This window comes from Lissotriton vulgaris, chromosome 6 (genome assembly GCF_964263255.1).
Source record: "Lissotriton vulgaris chromosome 6, aLisVul1.2, whole genome shotgun sequence".
Classification (NCBI taxonomy): Eukaryota; Metazoa; Chordata; class Amphibia; order Caudata; family Salamandridae; genus Lissotriton; species Lissotriton vulgaris.
The window spans coordinates 223090859-223108303 of NC_141694.1; positions in this window are offsets into that span (position 1 = coordinate 223090859).

The window sequence follows — 17445 nt, forward strand, 5'->3', positions numbered from 1 at the left end:
CAGAGAGAGGGAGACAGGAGTGACCTGTTGCAGTGGCCAGGACGGTCACTGGACATGACAGGTCTGGCCGAGAGGACTCACTAATGAGGCGGGTGGCAAACGGTAATGGCACCGGTGGTTCGTGGCTTGAGAATGCCTCACAGAGCAGAGTCACTGCAAGTGAAGTTGAAGTAAGTGAGACAGTGTTGCAGTGCAGCCACAGAGTGTGTGTGTGTTTAATTATTTACAAATAATTCCTTCAGGCAGCGCGTAATCAGTAGCTGCCTGCAGTCAGCAGGTGCTGGTCGTATTACAGAACTTATTGTAGCTCAGAAACTTCTGCCCTAGTATGGCTGCAGGTGAGGTTGCCGGCCTCATCCCGGGCTGTGATCAAGTGTGTGTTTCTGGCCTCCCTTCATTTGCAGTTTATTTCTCAAAAATTGCTGGGACTAATTCAAAACAGGTTTCTGGCAGTGATAACTGTTGGCTATGTTGTATGTGAGATTACTGTGCTGGTCTCAGCCTTTGAGGATAATGCAATGGTGTCTGACCGCATGCGAGTCAGGTGAGACTGTGTGACACTTAGGCAGCCTAGATGCTTGGATTTGTGTGTAACTTGTTCATGGTGGGCCTCACACATCCTTCCTGGTAGGCCAGGTCCCACGTGGACAGAGAGAGACTCTGGCGTCCTGATGCTCTGCTAATTGATTGCTGGCAGAGAGGCTGCCCGCCCAGTGTAGAATCAGGTTAGAAATGAACTAGGTTAGTGCCCTTCCATTTCTGGTGCTTTGCAGCAGTTTTAAGACCTTGTTAGAGTTTCTTGTTGCTTAAATTGATGTAATTTCTGATATTTATATGTTTTCCTCGCCTTCATTGCTTGATTTCGCTCATGAGAAGGTGTCACTCATAGTCGTTGAAATGTCACTCTTAATTATACTGAAATTATGAAAATGTCACACAGCCATCTGAAACCCTGGCAGCTGTGACAATGAAAAATAAGACCTGCAGCGTCAGTGTCCCAATCACTGTAGTTAGACCTAACATTGCAGGCCACGTGACAGACTGAGGCAGTCATGGCCGATCTTCTCAGCTTCTAAAGTCAGCTTTGCCCAACCCGCCATGGCTCGAACCTGAGAACAACACTGACATGAGCAGCCAATGCTTGCAGGCTGCAAGAACTGAAATTGAACTTACATTTTGTTAATCTGTGTGTCGCTGACACTCTGCTTCACCTCGCACTGTGCGCAGATGATCAAGGCCCTGTACATGCATGATTGATGCATTTTAATGTGGTGATGCCAATCATCACTTTAATATGCGTTAGTCTAACGTCTAGTGCGTGGTACTTGGCAGGACTGTCTTGTTGCCAGTCTGCCCAATCAGGCGCCACCGTGCATGCTTTTGAAGTTAAACTAGCGGGCTCAGAAGCCGGATGTTCTCCCCTCACTGCAGCAGCCCCTCCTGCCTTCTGGACATATTTTCGGCAGCTTGAACAAATTTTAACTTTCCCCTCACTGGTGAAGTCCTCCAGACATGTGCCTTTGTCCCTGGAGAGGCCGTGACTGCAGAAATAACGTGAGCTGTGGTGGAGAAACACCCTAGAAGAGGGGCTGCCTGCCATGTAACACCAGAAGCATCAAGGAGCCATGAAACAAAGTTAGTGCAGAGGACCCAAGAGCTGCAGTGTTTGAGTGACTGCTCAGCTGCAATTCCATCCCTGCAGTGACAGTGCACAGCATGGCCCTGCAGCACATGATGCAAGCAATGGCACTTCTCCCTATATGAGCCAGTGAGCACAGCGGTATGCAGACAGACTATCAAGTTGGACATGTCGACTTACGCAAATATAAAATTGGAAATATCGTGACACAGAAATATCGACAGCAAGAATATTGTGGTCAAGAATATCGACTTTAAGGTAAGAAATATCTTTTTTTTAAATATCGGAGTCATTAATATTGTTTGAAAAAATATAGTTGTTTAAAATATTGATATTTTAAGTAGTGTTATGTATTTTAGTATGTATTTTAAATGTATGTGATCTACTTTTTTGCATAGGTACTGTTTTTATTTTTTAATATATGTGTTACAGTTTTTAGTAGTTATCAATTTTATTTTAATTACATTTTGCATTTTTTAGTTCTGTAGCAGTTTGTGGGTTTATAGGGGAATAGGGTGGGAAGTCATTTAATTATAATAAATTAATGATTATTTTTTATTTAGTAATATTTATTTAATTTAGATTTTATAGTGTTAATTGTGGGAAGTGATTTATTATTAATTCATTATTGTCTGGTTGTTAATTAATTGGTAATTAATTATGGTAATTGTGTTTATTTTTAGGAGCGGGTTGTGGGGTTTATAAGGGTAAAGGGTGAGATGTAATGTATTTTTAATTAATAAATAATTATTTGTTAATTAATGCTAATTAATGAATTTACAATTTAAATATGGTAATTGTGTAATTAATTTTAGATGTGATTTGTGGGGTTTATAGTGGTAAAGGGTGGGAAGTAATTTATTTATTATTAATTAGTTTTTAATTGATATGAATTTATTATTTTAAAATTAATTATGGAAATTGTGTAATGATTTTTAGGTGTGGGTTCTGGGGTTTATAGGGGTAGAGGGTGGAAAGCAATGTATGTTTAATTAATTAATTAAATAGGTGATCATTAATATTAATTCATCAATTGATAATTATTAGGGTAATTGTTTAATTTTTGTGTGTGATTTTTTGTTTTATAGGTGTAACGTTTGGAGAGTAAATTAATTTTTATCTGCTTTAATTTTGTTTGTGATGAATAATATTTCTTTAATTGATAGTTAAATATGAAGGTATATTTTTTTAAAATTTAGATGTGTGTTGTGAATTGTGTGGTGTTATAGGGTAGTAAATAAAAAAGATTACATTTATGTAATAATTAATGTTTTTGTTTATAAATAATTTCTAAATAAAAATAGTTATTTGTAAATTATTTGTAATTTATTTAATATAATATTTCTAGGTTTGTTTCATATCTATTTAACATTATATTATGTTTCTACTTTTTTAGATTAAAACAAATATTTATATATATTTTTCATTAAAAAAAAATATTTTGTATTGGTAATATTTTGTTTGTTTTTAATTTTGAACTGACTGGAGTGGGAATATTAATTTTTACCCCTCCACTATCAAACAATTTCTCTAGTGTTGCATTAACTGGAGTGGGAATAGTATTTTCTACCCTTCTGCTATCCAACACTTTCTCTACTGTTGCACTCACTGGTGTGGGAATAGTAATTTATATTCCTCTGCTATCCAACAATTTCCCTACTGTTGTACTCACTGGAGTGGGAATAGTAATGTTTACGCCCCCGTTATCCAAGACTTTCCCTACTGTCGCACTCACTGGAGTGGGAATAGTAATTTTCCCCCCTCCGCTAACCAACTTTCCCTACTGTCGCGCTCACTGGAGTGGGAATAATAATTTTTACCCCTACGCTATCCAACACTTTCCCTACTGTTGCGTTCACAGGAGTGGGAATAGTTATTTTTTCCCCTCCGCTATCCAACACTTTCCCTACTGTTGCACTCACTGGAGTGGGAATAGTCAATTTTTATTCCTCCGCTATCCAACACTTTTCCTATTGTTGCACTAACTGAAATGGGGATAGTAATTTTTACCCCTCCGCTATCCAACACTTTCCCTACTGTTGCACTCACTAGTCAGCCCCCACCTTAAGAACTGCATACTCCTTCTTTGTTACATCAGTGAACCGAGCATAGCAGCAGAGGAATGCAGTCAGGATGTCCGAACTGAACAGCAGCACAGAGGTCAGATCATTTCTTAATGGATGCATTTCCATTTTTTTTACTTGCACAAATATGTATTTGTTTGCATTTACAGACATTCAGTGTTGTTTCCTGTAATTTGTTCAGTATCTGATGACTCCTATTTTTGTTTCTAAGAGTTGCACACTTTTAGTAGATAGGACAATTTCCATGTTTGAAAGTGTTACACCCACTTTCATAGTCCAATAACAATTTCCCATGGTGGGACAGGAACAAAATAAATACAGTTAACGGGACAAGTAAAACTACCTGACTCACAATGCTAAGCGCTAACGCCAAAAAAGTAAAGACTGGTAGCACTGGTCATGGGAGCAGAATATCAGGAAAAGCTGTTTTTTTCACATTTCTCCAAAAACGGACTGAGCAAATTTTAAAGGCTGGTACACAATTTACATCGTAGTTCAACCCTGTATGTGTTCCACTCTTCTCAATAAATATGTTTGTTTAAGGGATATTTGTAGTTCTAGCCACTTAATTGTTAATTGGAGTGATTGTACTCATGGAGCGGTGTGCTTTCATGAGACCTATTTATACGAAGGTAGCACAGTAGTTTGTTCGTTTGCCCTGCAGAGTAGCTCATAAACTGGAGGTATCAGGTTCAAATTCTGATAAGACCTACTCTGTCATTTATCCTTCAAAGGTCAATAAAAAGCACTATTACTACAATTGTAATTCCTTCCATAAGGATGGGAAGCAGGTTTTAGTGTTTTGGAGCTGGGGAGGAGGAAAAGGACAAGCTACAAGTCTCTGCAATAGCTGTGAAACAGTCTCTGGCAGTACACGTGCTGAGGGAATGACAGAAACCTCCCTGAAGTGGCATGTTAAGCGAGGCTATCTCCTATCTCTGTCTCGCTCTCCTATTGCCAATTAATGAAGAAATGTAACATTTAGCAGCAATCTAGGACGTGCAGCAAGCAGCAGGTGGGTTCAGTAAATACAGGAGTACAGGTGAGACTCTTGTCTAATATGCTTTAGTTTATTTCCAGCAAGCTACTTCTTGTCTGTATTGCATTTTATATTTAGAAACTCCCCACTGTTGTTTGTTATGAAAATGGGCCGGGTGGGGACTCCAGCACGGCATAGCACCATGCAAATGGGTATATCTTGGCATAGTGTACTGGCAAAGTGATACTAGGATCTTGAGGGAAATGGCTGCAATCCGGTTCATGGTCTTGATCAGACTGTGCTGAATCAGAGTGCGCTTGGACAGTTGCGGCCAGTGGAGGTAAGAGCAGTGGGGTGAGGGGGGAATCGACAGACCACGGATTGGGGAAAATGAAATTAAAAGAAAAGAAAACCGCTTACCTTGTGCTCGCTGCATCACCGACTCGGGGATGCGGCAAGCACAAGGTAAGTGGTTTTATTTATTATTTTATTTTCCCTATTCCGTCGTCTGTCGATTCCCCCCCCCCCCCCCGCACCACTGCCCCATCGCTCTTACCTGCACAGGATGCGACTGCGCTTGGAACAACCCAGGACGACATGCCCGACATAATTGAAATTGATGGTGTACTGATACATCAGGTTAGTGATGGCAGGTAATAATAACATTTAAATGTTTCACTTATGTTCACATTTGCGAACAAGAGTCCAGCCGTTTTTGAATCTACCTGACTTTGTACATTTTTGTATGAGAAGTTTTTCCATGTACGTGCTGAATTGTACGTTTTCTTGTTCTCCATGCACTTGGAAAGCACTGAATGGTTGCTAGAATATTTACACCCTGTTAATCATTTGTGCTTCTCTAAGATGGAAAACCACACTTTTTTCCATCCAATTTGTAGTTAGTCAAGCCATGTGAGTCTCTCACATTACTTACCTTGAAAATGCTTTTTTAAATATGTATAACTGGAAGGAAATTTTTAATGGACTAGGGGAGGGGAGTGGAGTCTGTACGCACACTTGTTTGGAATATAGTGTAAATATGAAAAGAGAATTGTTTCAGTTTTTCATTCCCTTCATGGACATGTTCTTCCTGTGTTGGTTTGTGCCTGCTCGTACATGATTATACTGCTCTGATTTACCTCCAATTACCTGTACTCCTTTGGATTTAAGTGGACAAGAGTGGTATTATCCAGGGCGCAAGGGTGTGCTTTCCACAAATAGCACCCGAACAGGGACCTCTACGTGGGAAATCCAACAGCATTTGTGTTTGTGCCTGAGGTGACATGATCCGAGACTAATAGATTGTGGGGACCTCTGCAAGAAGAGACTGGTTTCTCGCAGCTGCCTTCTGAAGTCCTGAATTGCTGTCCCTTTGTAACAGGATCTCCCCGGCAGAGGTTCCAAACTGGTCAAGCGAAATGTGGCTGAATTGCAGAGTGCAGAGAGTCAGACATCTTTACCTGGTGAGATTGTTTTGAGTTGTTTGTAATAGGCGTATTGAATCAAATACTAGGCGTATTGAATTATTGATTCGTTTTTGGTTTGAACATTTTATTGCATTACATTGGTTGGGTTTCAGGTTGGACCTGATAAATAGGATTGTAATGATTGTATTGGAACGTTTTCTTATTTAGGTGGCCTTGGACTATAAGGTACAATGAACAAACTAATTAAATGTATTTCTCAGTGTTGTTGCTGTTTCATGAGTACGCACCTGGATGAGTCCCAAACAGTCCCGGTTGAGGGTAGTCCTGCATGGAAGATGATTACAAAATATGGGAGAGGTGTGAACTTGGGTAACAGAATATGACACCGATACAAAGAGAAATGAGGATGTGAGATGGCCGATCTGAACGGTTCATTTAATCTAAATAAGATTCAATATTTGCAGCAATGTTTGGTTGAGAAAAAGGTCAGACAAGTGATGTGGGACGGATTCAATAAATGGAAAAAACATGTTACAATGTTCGTAATAAAATAAAAAAAAGAGAGGGAACGAGAACAGAAAAATGGAGTGTTGCAGAAAGCCCAAGCATATGATCAATTAAAACAGACTGAAAGTATTTTATGTATGGACAGAGAGTTTAGAATGACCACTAACAAGACATATGTGACACAAGACAAACAACATGAGGACAGGAATGAGCTATTAGAGAGACTACTGGAGAAACCCCACCATATGTCCCACAAGTTCCCAACCTGCCCCACAGGCACGAAATGTAGCACTACAGATGGGTCAGCAGGGAAATGTGCCTCTAGTACCCATTCCAAATGTACCAATTCTTCCAGCCCAATTACCAGGTCAGCAACTGCCTGTCCCACTCAGACAATACCCAATCCGCCTGCTGTTCAACTGCACTAACAAGCAGGACAAGCGATACCTGCACCAAATGTACTCCATGAAGTAGGCATGAATTAATGGCAAAAAAGGAAGATTGGCCAGACTTTAGGAAAAACCCAAAGGGATTTTATGAAGCTCTGGAGTCATTCACTAAATTATGTGCAATGGCATTCAAGGACTTGGATCTATTTTTGTATGCCCTACTCCCCAGAGAAATATGGAATGAAATATGTAGACATGATGATGCAGCGCACTTTGGGCATGCCTGGGGACATTTTGAAAATCTAGACACAGAAGGCCAGGAGAAAGACCAGATCAACTTATACTTGATTTACCTGATCGTACTATTGCTAAATTGCTACTAATAATACCAAGGGAAGACATAAATTGGGATAAAATAACAGCTTTTAAACAAAAGCCTAGAGAAGAAGTCTCTGACTATTTCACTAGGATGGAGGAAATATTCAGGGCCCACAGTGGTCTGGATTTGGCAACTCTCATGGGGAAAAGAAAGTTTGCTGACACATTTGTGAATAATTTGATGAAAGAATCACAAGAGTTGATTAGAGTTTCAGAGAGCACCTGGCCAAATAAAGAACCTGCCGATCTTTTGGTAATGGCTACATTTTATGAGAATTACCAGAAAATGAATAACAATAAGAATGGTAAGAAAATGAAAGTATTAATAATGAAGGTTTTGCTACAGCAAGCCTTCCCAGACAGGAGAAGGCAAAAGAGTATGGGAAATGTGAGGGGAGGAGGACGTGAACGATGGGCTGACAGAGCCTCATCAGCTTATGTGCAGCAACACAGAACAGGATTAGGCCAAATCAGTGTGCCTATTACTTCCACGAGGGTCATTGGAAGAATGAATGCCCTAGCCTACAGGGCCAAACAATTGTGTAGAATGGTAGAGGTAGTTCGGTGCCAAGGGATACAGGGAAAGGTGGCACAAATAGGCAAGATTTCATGCAGCGTCAGAATGACAATAGACATTAGAATTATTTTAATGGCCAACAAGTTGACAGAAGTTTCTATAATGAAGATTATACTGACATTGATTACAATACTTTTGAGTATTCACAATAGGACAGCAATGGAAAGGGTGGAAAGAGGGTCATGATTCCAGTTGATCAAGCAGGTTCATATGTCACCATGGGTATAGAAGGGGAAGTATGCGACTTCCTTGTTGATATGGGTGCCACTTGTACCTCAGTGGCTCACAACCAATTTCCAGGGGCTCCCCTCTCCGACAGAATGAATACATCAGTGGGATTCTCAAGTATCTCCATCCAGAGCCCCATCTCAAATCTATAGCTATTACTATAGGACCCTTCACCATCTCTGCCCAATTTGTGCTCACTAGAAATTGTGCTGAGAACTGATTAGCCCTGGACCTATTGAAAAGACTGAATGCCAACATTTATTGTTCTCCTGATGGTGTTTTTACCTCAGTGGCTTCTGATAACTTTAGCAAATGTTTACAATGACAGATGTTACTCACCTCACACCTGAATTACAGAAAATTGATAAAACGGTCTGGGCATCAGGAGATAATGATGTTGGTAAAATGGACATAGATCCTATAGTAATCACTGTTAAACGAGGTGTTCCCTTACCCCCGCATTCCTCAATACAAAATATCCTGGGAGTGAGAGGAAGGTCTCAAAGATGTTATCCCTGATTTAATATATAAGGGTATAATAAAAGAAATAGAAGGTAGCCCATGTAGAAGTCCTATACTTCCTGTTCTTAAAAAACACAGATGGAATACCTGATAAATATAGATTAGTGATTGATCTTTGAGCCATTAACAAAGTTGTAGTACCCCAATATCCTGTTGTTCCTGAAATGAATTCTATTTTTACCATGATTCCGTCTTCAGCCGTATATTTTACTGTGCTTGATTTAAAAAATGCATTTTTAGTGTACCCATTGCTAAAGGAAGTCAACATCTTTTCTCATTTTCATTCAAAGGGCATTCATTTCAATGTACTCAAGCGCCTCAAGGGTATACAGAAAGCCCTAGTACATACAGTCAAGCTTCAAAGAAACAATTAGACCTTTTTACCCCCTCAAAAGACTGTGTATTACTCCAATACATTGATGACCTATTAAATGCTTTAGATATAGAGGAAAGTTGTTAAAAGACAACAGTTAATTTGTTACATCATTTAGTACTCTTAGGACATAAAGTATCCCTATCTAAAACCGAGAAAGATATTTTGGAAGTCCTTTCCCGTTTAATTTTAGATGTTCAAGACGCTAATGTTGAAGGGAAATCTATGGTTGCTCTTTGGCCTTCTTTATGTTCTGCGCTTTTGGCTAATTTCTCTAATTCGAAACCCTCTGGGGGTATAACTTTAAATCCTAAGAATCCAGGGAGGTTTTCACATCGCTTACTATACCTTAAAAGAAGTCTTAATAAAACAATAAGATCATTGTATTGTAAAGCAAAAGGAATATCATATTTTTCTATGTTCCAACAAAGTAGAGAATTGAAAAGGGGATAGAAGAACGAAATTTGGAAGGCAGGGGCGGCTGGTGACATTTGAAAGTGGTGGGGCATAAATGTTGTGGATGTAGACACGACCTCAACCACTGAGTTACGTTTTAAATCTAGACTGTGTTTCTCCCGTCCATGGACTCATAACATATAATGCCTACTAGTATGGATGATATTCGACTTCTATACCTTGGAACTCTTGTAGTCTTAGGCTACATGTCCATTACCTTGATTTACAGACTTGTATGAGTTATTGTCTCTTTATAATGTATGCGTGCAGTGCTTAATTTGAGCTTGTGGTTTCCGGTTAATCATCAAAACTGGCGCTTATAGCACCAGTTAAGGACACACTACAGGCACCCAGAGCTTCAGTGACTTGTCCAGAATCAAAGAATGTTGAGCCACGCCGAGCCTAGAACCTGGTTCCCTAGCTCCAAATCGGCAGCTTTGGCCATTACGCCACTTGCAGGGTTTCATGGTTAGTAGTTGGTTCTCTTTTAGGCAGAGCTAACATAAGACAGGAGGATGGTGCAAGCTGCCTCTTGACAAGAGCCCTGGCACCTATTTGTTTACAAATTAATCACTGTGTATGAATGTGCTCTAAATTGCTCCGACACCCTATATTGGATGAGTAGCGCTATAGAATATTTAAATAAAATAAATCAGTGCATTTAAATAGTTTTTTGTGTTGTTATTCATTCAGGCAAATATGTCTGACAATGACATTCTTAGAGTGAATGCATATTCAACAACCTGCCTCTAAATCGTATTTCCTCTTAGGTATTTAGGTATTGATAACCTGAGTGCCTTTTTTTCATATCCAGGGGAGTTTGGACTAAGCTGGAAGTGAAAGTGAAAAAGCCACCTCACCGCTTTTAGGTGTTGCTCTGAACAGAAAGCAGACACTGTATCCCATTGATGGCAAGTTATATTTAACCAAATTCAGCATACTTCACTGCATCAGCAAGACACCAGAGCCTGACCCAGAACAGCTGCTGGTTCCCTGACCCTGCTTTATCACCTTCATTTCCTGGATGTAGCATACCAATATGTGAAACAAAAAATATGAAACCACTGAGCTGTCATACATAAAACATAAATCAGTGACCCACATCCATAGGTAATGCTGTGCAGCAGGTACATTAACTCACTGAGCTATTTTATGATTTAAACATGAGATAAAAGTGCACACAGATCACTCCAGCATATACATTAACACCACAGTTCTCGTCTTACATCCAGAAAGTTCTGAATACTCACAGATCGTAGCAGCAGCCTCACAACTTGGTAAAAATTATCAATATGTTGAGCTAAATTAGGCTTTCTTTTCTTTTTCAAGATGCCTCCAGACAGAAGTCAGTACAGACCCAAAACTGAGCTGGTGCTCCTGTCGCTGGGCCGGAAATGAAACAGCAATTTATCCCCCCACCCCCCACTCCTCGAAGGCCAGGAGTGGACCGACCCTTGTGCAGCTGTAAATAAATCCCATTCATGGCAACATCTGGCAGAGGAGGAAGACAGCCTGAGACAATGCTAGACATGGGTTAGTGCTAGTTTTGTTGCACAGGGAATTGTCAAATATACCTGGGGCCACTGGAAATCTGCGATTCTGCTGCTGCAGCGTTTTCCATATAATTATGGATTTCGCACACTTGCCACATAATCCATCATCATCTGCATAATTTAACAAAACAAACTGCGAAACCCTACTGCACATTGACAGGCGTTTAACACAGAGAGAGACTAATCGCTTTTAGCTTACTGACACTGTATTTCAGTGTTCAATCGATATTAATGTGGTGAAATATATGCCCAAACAGTGTGACCTCGAGTAAAAACGACAAAACAGTGAAGTAATACTGTTTCGAAATGTGCTACATTACAACTATAGTTTGCCTTTTCTTGACGCATAATCAGTCACAGCTCGAAGGGTGGGAGATGCGGGGGGAGGGGTGGGTCGCGTGGGAGGGATAGGCCTGGGGGGAGAGAATTATATAAAACAAAACTTACCTCACCGGCCACCGGTCCGGGTCCGCACCATTGGCTCTGCTCCCCTTCTTGGCGCCTTTACTTCACAAATGGCACTGGACTGACAGCCCCTCTCAGCCAATCCTGGCGCTGCTGCAGCGCCAGGATTGGCTTGGGGCACAGGTTACTTTTCGCCCGCAGCAGGCCCATTAGGAGTCCAAAGGACTCCTAATGGGCATGCGCAAAAAAACGCAAACACAAGTGCGCATGAGTGGGCACGGGTAAAAAATTCATCCTCCATCCCCACTCATGCGCACTTGTGTTGCTGCCCGCTGGTGCTGGCCCTGGTGACAATCCTGCAATCATGTCAATCAACATGATGCCAGACCGCCCACCCCTTCAGACTCTGTGGCCCCCGGATTTTCCTAGTCCCAAGGTGATGGGAGGCCCAGCTAAGAACCTCGGAATTTGGTTCGAAGAAGACCTCAGATTTGAGGACCATATCAAGAAGCTGTCAGGGACCTGTTTTGCTACGCTAAGGGCTTTAAGAAAATTCTTCCCTCTGCTGCCCAGAGAAGCCAGGGAAACGGTTGCGCGTGCCCTCATTTTGTCCAGATTGGACTATGCTAATGCATTGTTTTGTGGTATCCCGGCGTATCTGGTCAAACGACTGCAGGTTGTCCAGAACGCCGCGGTCCGCCTTTTGTTTAGCATTCCGAAATGGCAGAGCGCTCGGTCACACATGCGCGCACTCCACTGGCTCCCTGTAGCTCAGAGAATTATGTTCAAATCTCTCGTGCTGTCATTTAGAGCTGTCCAGGAGCTAGGCCCCGGCTACCTGAGAAAGCGCTTCTCTTTCTACACTCCTTCTCGCTGTCTCAGGTCAGCCTCGCTGGCCAAACTGACTCTTCCCCGCTATAAGCGGGCTAGGCTGGGCGGACAATCTATTTCTGTGGTAACTTCGAAGGCTTGGAATGCTCTCCCTCTTCATTTGCGTACCGCCCAGTGTCTATCCAAGTTTAAAAAGGATCTCAAGACCCATCTGTTTGTTTGTCAGGTCTAGGCTGTCTCTCCGTGTTATGTTTGGTCACCTCCGCAACGCGCCAGGATACTCCCCAGTAGCAGAGCGCGCTACAAAACAACCTATAACATAACATAACATAACTCTGAAGGGGGTGAGCGGTCTGGCGTCATGTTGATTGACATGATTGTCAGTTCTCCCTCGGCCTCTCTGAACGTAAGTAAACTGATTCGAGGGAGCTGCGGGCGGGGGGGCTATGCCCCCACGCCCCAATGGACAGACCGCGGCTGTTGGAAGGCTAAACAAGCATATTATGAAGAAACTTGGTCTAAATTACATTGTACTTGTAAATCTAAAGACTTGCGGCTTTTTTGGAGTATCATAAACAACCTTGAAAATGGTAGTCATAGAAGTAATAGTGCCAATATTGATGAATTAAGTTGGGTAAAGTTTTTTAATAATTTGAAAACTGTTGCTCTAAGCCCACAGTGCAAAGGTGGTAAAAGTAACCCTACTCATCATTGCCAACGCGGGATAATAGATGGTGGGTCAGACTTAAGGGTGTATGATCCACTAAGTTCCCTTGATATTGAGCCATGGTCGGTTGAAAAAGTTAAAAAAGTAATAAATAAGATTAGATCTAATAGAGCGCCTGGCCCGAATGGAATTCCGAACGCCTTTTTTAAAGCAAATATAAAAAATTGGCCAGAGTTATTAACGCTCCTCTTCAATGAAGTGCTTAAGACAGGCCTGATTCCGGAATCCTGGTAGGGAAGTATTATCCAACCAATTTATAAAAGTGGCCCCCAGGACAACCCCGCAAATTATCGCTTAATAACTTTAACAGATGTAGATGCGAAACTATTTGCCAGTTGTCTGTTGGACGAATTGGAACCATGGGCTATAAGAGAGGATTTGATTCCAAATTTGCAAACCGGTTTTAGAAAGGGAGAATCAACTTATACTAATCTGATTTTATTAACATTATTAGGCGAAAGAGCCAAATGTAGGAAACAAAAATTGTATATCTGTTTTATTGACTTTTTTTTTATTCTGTGCCCCGAAATGTTCTTTGGTTGAAGTTAATCAATTGGGGTATATCTGACACACTTTTAAAAATGATCAAATTATTATGATCCGATACTTGGGTACAGATCAAAGTTGACGACGGTAGACATACGACCAGTCACCTAGAAACCAGTATCGGCTTGAAACAAGGATGTGTGTTTGGCTCCTTGCCTTTTTAATCTTTTTATGTCTGATCTCCTAGCCCATTTTAATGATGTTAATGCTCACTCCCCCTCTGTGTTGGGTAAGGAGATCAAATATTTACAATATGCCGATGATACCATTTTATTAAGCCAAACTGTCATAGGGCTAAAAAGATTAATAGATTCTTTTAACATATATGTTACACAAAACGGGATAACAATAAACACAAAAAAAAATGAAAATAATGACCGTGGGAAAAGGCATACTGGTAGTAAAAGAATGGAATATTAATGGTTTGGTTATTGAATGTGTAAAATCGTACAAATAGTTGGGAATGACATTTGATGATAGTTTGTCATTTAGGCAGCATTTTAATAACCTTGAAGCGAAGGGCACTTCCCTCGCATTTGCTTTTAGAAAATTGAGAGATAAGCTATTATGCCCAAATTATGATCACTTGCTGAAGGTTATGAGAGCAAAGTTAATTCCATCTTTGCACTACGGTTCTATTATCTTTTGGGCAAAGATGCGAAAACGTTTGATGATATTGAATTAAGGACATATAAATCAGTTTTTAGGATTCCCAGATATATTAGTCGCGCCAATATAAGACTTGAATTCGGCCTAAAGAAACAGTTTTTGGCCTGACAATCCCCATTTTTAAAGTCCTTACTGACACTATCTCGAGGTGAAGAGGGCTCGTTAGCAAATCTGTGCTGGCTTGAGATCTCAAAAGGTGGATATGCGAGTAGTTGGCAAACTTATTTAAATGAGTGTTTACGTAACTTTGAATGCCCAAAATTAGTAGATGAAGTGAGGAGTAAAATGGTTTATAAAAAATCAATTAACCAATTGGCTGCTTCACTGTCTACTATAACGGATAAAGATGAATTAAGGAAAAAAAACACCTATGATCAATAGCTAACTCTTTTGGTCAACTGTCTCCCCAATCCTATTTGCTATTTCATCTAAAACCTTTGATTAAGAATAAATTCATGTTATTAAGGTTTGGGAGATATCCGACTAAAGACGGAATTCCAAACTGGGAGAAAAAATGGCCGTCGAGCATTTGTATGCTATGTGGGCTGTGTGATGAAACTTTACAGCACATAGTAACCCTGTGCCCAAATTTGTTAGAAGAGCGGAAGATTGCCTTAAAGCCTATTTTTTAAGAATTGGGAGTAAGAACCCGTAGGACTGCAATTATTGTATGTCTAAGAGGTGTTACCATTCGTATTATTTACCAATTTGTTAAGTTTATCCTTATAGCTGAAAAGAAATTCTGTAAAGCAGACACTTTAAGTAATGAAATATCTGTTATGAAAGTTAATTAAAAATCGATAACGATATAATGATCTTAAATGCTTTTAGGGAGTGTGTGGGCTATTTTAAGTTTGTTTAACAATGCATTTTGTATTGAATGTCACCCCATATTAGCGGATTGTATCTCATGTATACTTTTATTTTGAAAGTCTCCTTGATAATTTTTGCTGCTAACATAAGGCATTTTAATTCTTGCTGCTATTTGATGAAGTATACTCTATGCAACAAACTGTTTTAGATGTAATTTCCTTGATAATTTTTGCTGCTAACATAAGGCACTTTAATTCTTGCTGCTACTTGTTGGAGTATACTCTATGTATCGAACTGTTTTAAATATAATTTTATAATGACGGACAGTATTTTATGTACACTTTTTCAAGTTAAAAGTTTATCTGTCGATTCTATATCGCTAGCACAAGGCACTTTCATTTTTGATGGTGTGTCATATACTACGTGCCCTTACTAATTAAAAAAGTTGATGTTTAATTTTTGCTGCTAGCACAAGTCACTTTAATATATGATGGAGTTTACCCCCGGTAACGCTCTGTTTTAAATGTAATTTTATATTGGCAGATGGCATTTTATGTACTTTTTTTTAAGTCAAAAGTTTACTTGACGACTCTAAATTGTTAGCACAAGGCACTTTAAATACTGTTGGTGTGTTGTATATTATGTAGCATTACCAACTTAAAAAGTTTACCTGTAATGTTTGCTTCTAGCTCAAGGCACTATAGTTTCTGTTGCTGTAAGCACAATGTACTTTATCTTCTGCTGCTAACTGTTTATTAGCAAATTGTTAATTTGCAGTTTAACAAATCATGTTAGGGCTTGGCTGTGGATCTCATCTTGGATATTAAAACCCACTGTATCCATATATTTTCAATCAAATTTTGCCCTGGATATGTATTTTTTTGTTTGTAATGATTTTAATTAATCAACAAATAAACTTTTTTACTTACCCTATCTAAATGGAATATTGTCCACAGGAGGTTGCCTGTTTAGGTCACCTTCTTTCAATGGGGGGTAGAAGGCTGCACCCACAAGGAATCCATCTGGTACAGAAAATGAAACATCCTCAGACCCAATCTGATGTTCGATCCTTTATAGGTATGACTTCCTTTTGCAGGCAATGGACACCTAACTACTCTTCAATTGCAAAACCTTAGCTTGCTCTAACATTGAAGAATATTGGTAACCCACTACCTTGGACAGATGAGTGTGAGCATGCTTTTCAACAACTAAAGAATGCTTTATGCAATCCGCCTGCCTTGAGTAACCTTAATTATGCTAAGGAATTTTGCTTGTTTGTGCATGAAAAATATGGCTGTGCTTTGTCTGTTTTGACACAATCCATTGGGGGAGGAATAGACCTTGTGCCTATTTTTCATCCATATTGGATCCAGTAGCTAAGGCTTTGCCAAATTGTTTGCACGCAGTAGCAGCTGCTGTGGTCAGACAATCTGAAATACATGTTCTAGGTCGCAAGTTGACAGTAATGGTGTTGCACGCAGTGGATGAGCTACTAAGCAAAACTCAGACCCAGCACATGACCAGTGCCTGTTAAAAAATGTTTATTGGCATTTTACATATACAATATCAATTTGCATATTGGTCGACACCAGTAAATGACATGTATTTAGTTACATCTCAACAATAAACTTAACAGTTAACTCGCAGGACAGCAAGTCATACAGGATAATATAGAATCAGCGAATCTCATTAGCATTGCCAGTGTACTTTGCTTATAAAGTTACTTTATACTTTTACCATTCATCTACAGCGACAGAAGCATTATTTGTGTGGCACATTATTCAGGACCTCTATGCACAGTGGTGTGGGTCTAAATACCTGATTATGTCATTTCAGGGCTGGAAAAGGCAGCATCCTAGGTTTGGTTAATGCGTATCCATTCCCAAATCGGACCACAGATATCTTCTGGCCTGGAGGCGAAGGGCATAATTTTACACTATGTAAAGAGCTGTGTTTTGCAATAGGTGATATCCTGCAACCAGGACTTGGTCAACTGCACTTTAGGCTTCCTCCAATGCATACCCACTCTCCTCCTTGCCAGGAGTAGTAGCATGGCATGTAGTTTCTGTGTACTCACCGGGGTCTCTTTCACGTACCCCAGTAACCCCATCAGTAGTGTCCCCAGAGCTTCCCCAGTTATGCAGAAAATATCCACCCAGTATTTTGCTACAGGAGGGCCACACCAAGCTAGGTGTAAGAATGTTGCTGACACTGTCCTGCATCTCCAACAACCAGCATCAGGTCTAAGTCTTATGCAGTGCAGTTGGGAAGGGGTTCATTAGAATCTATGCAGGAATTTACAGTGTATGAGTTTTAATCCGTAATTGGGCGCAACAGAACTT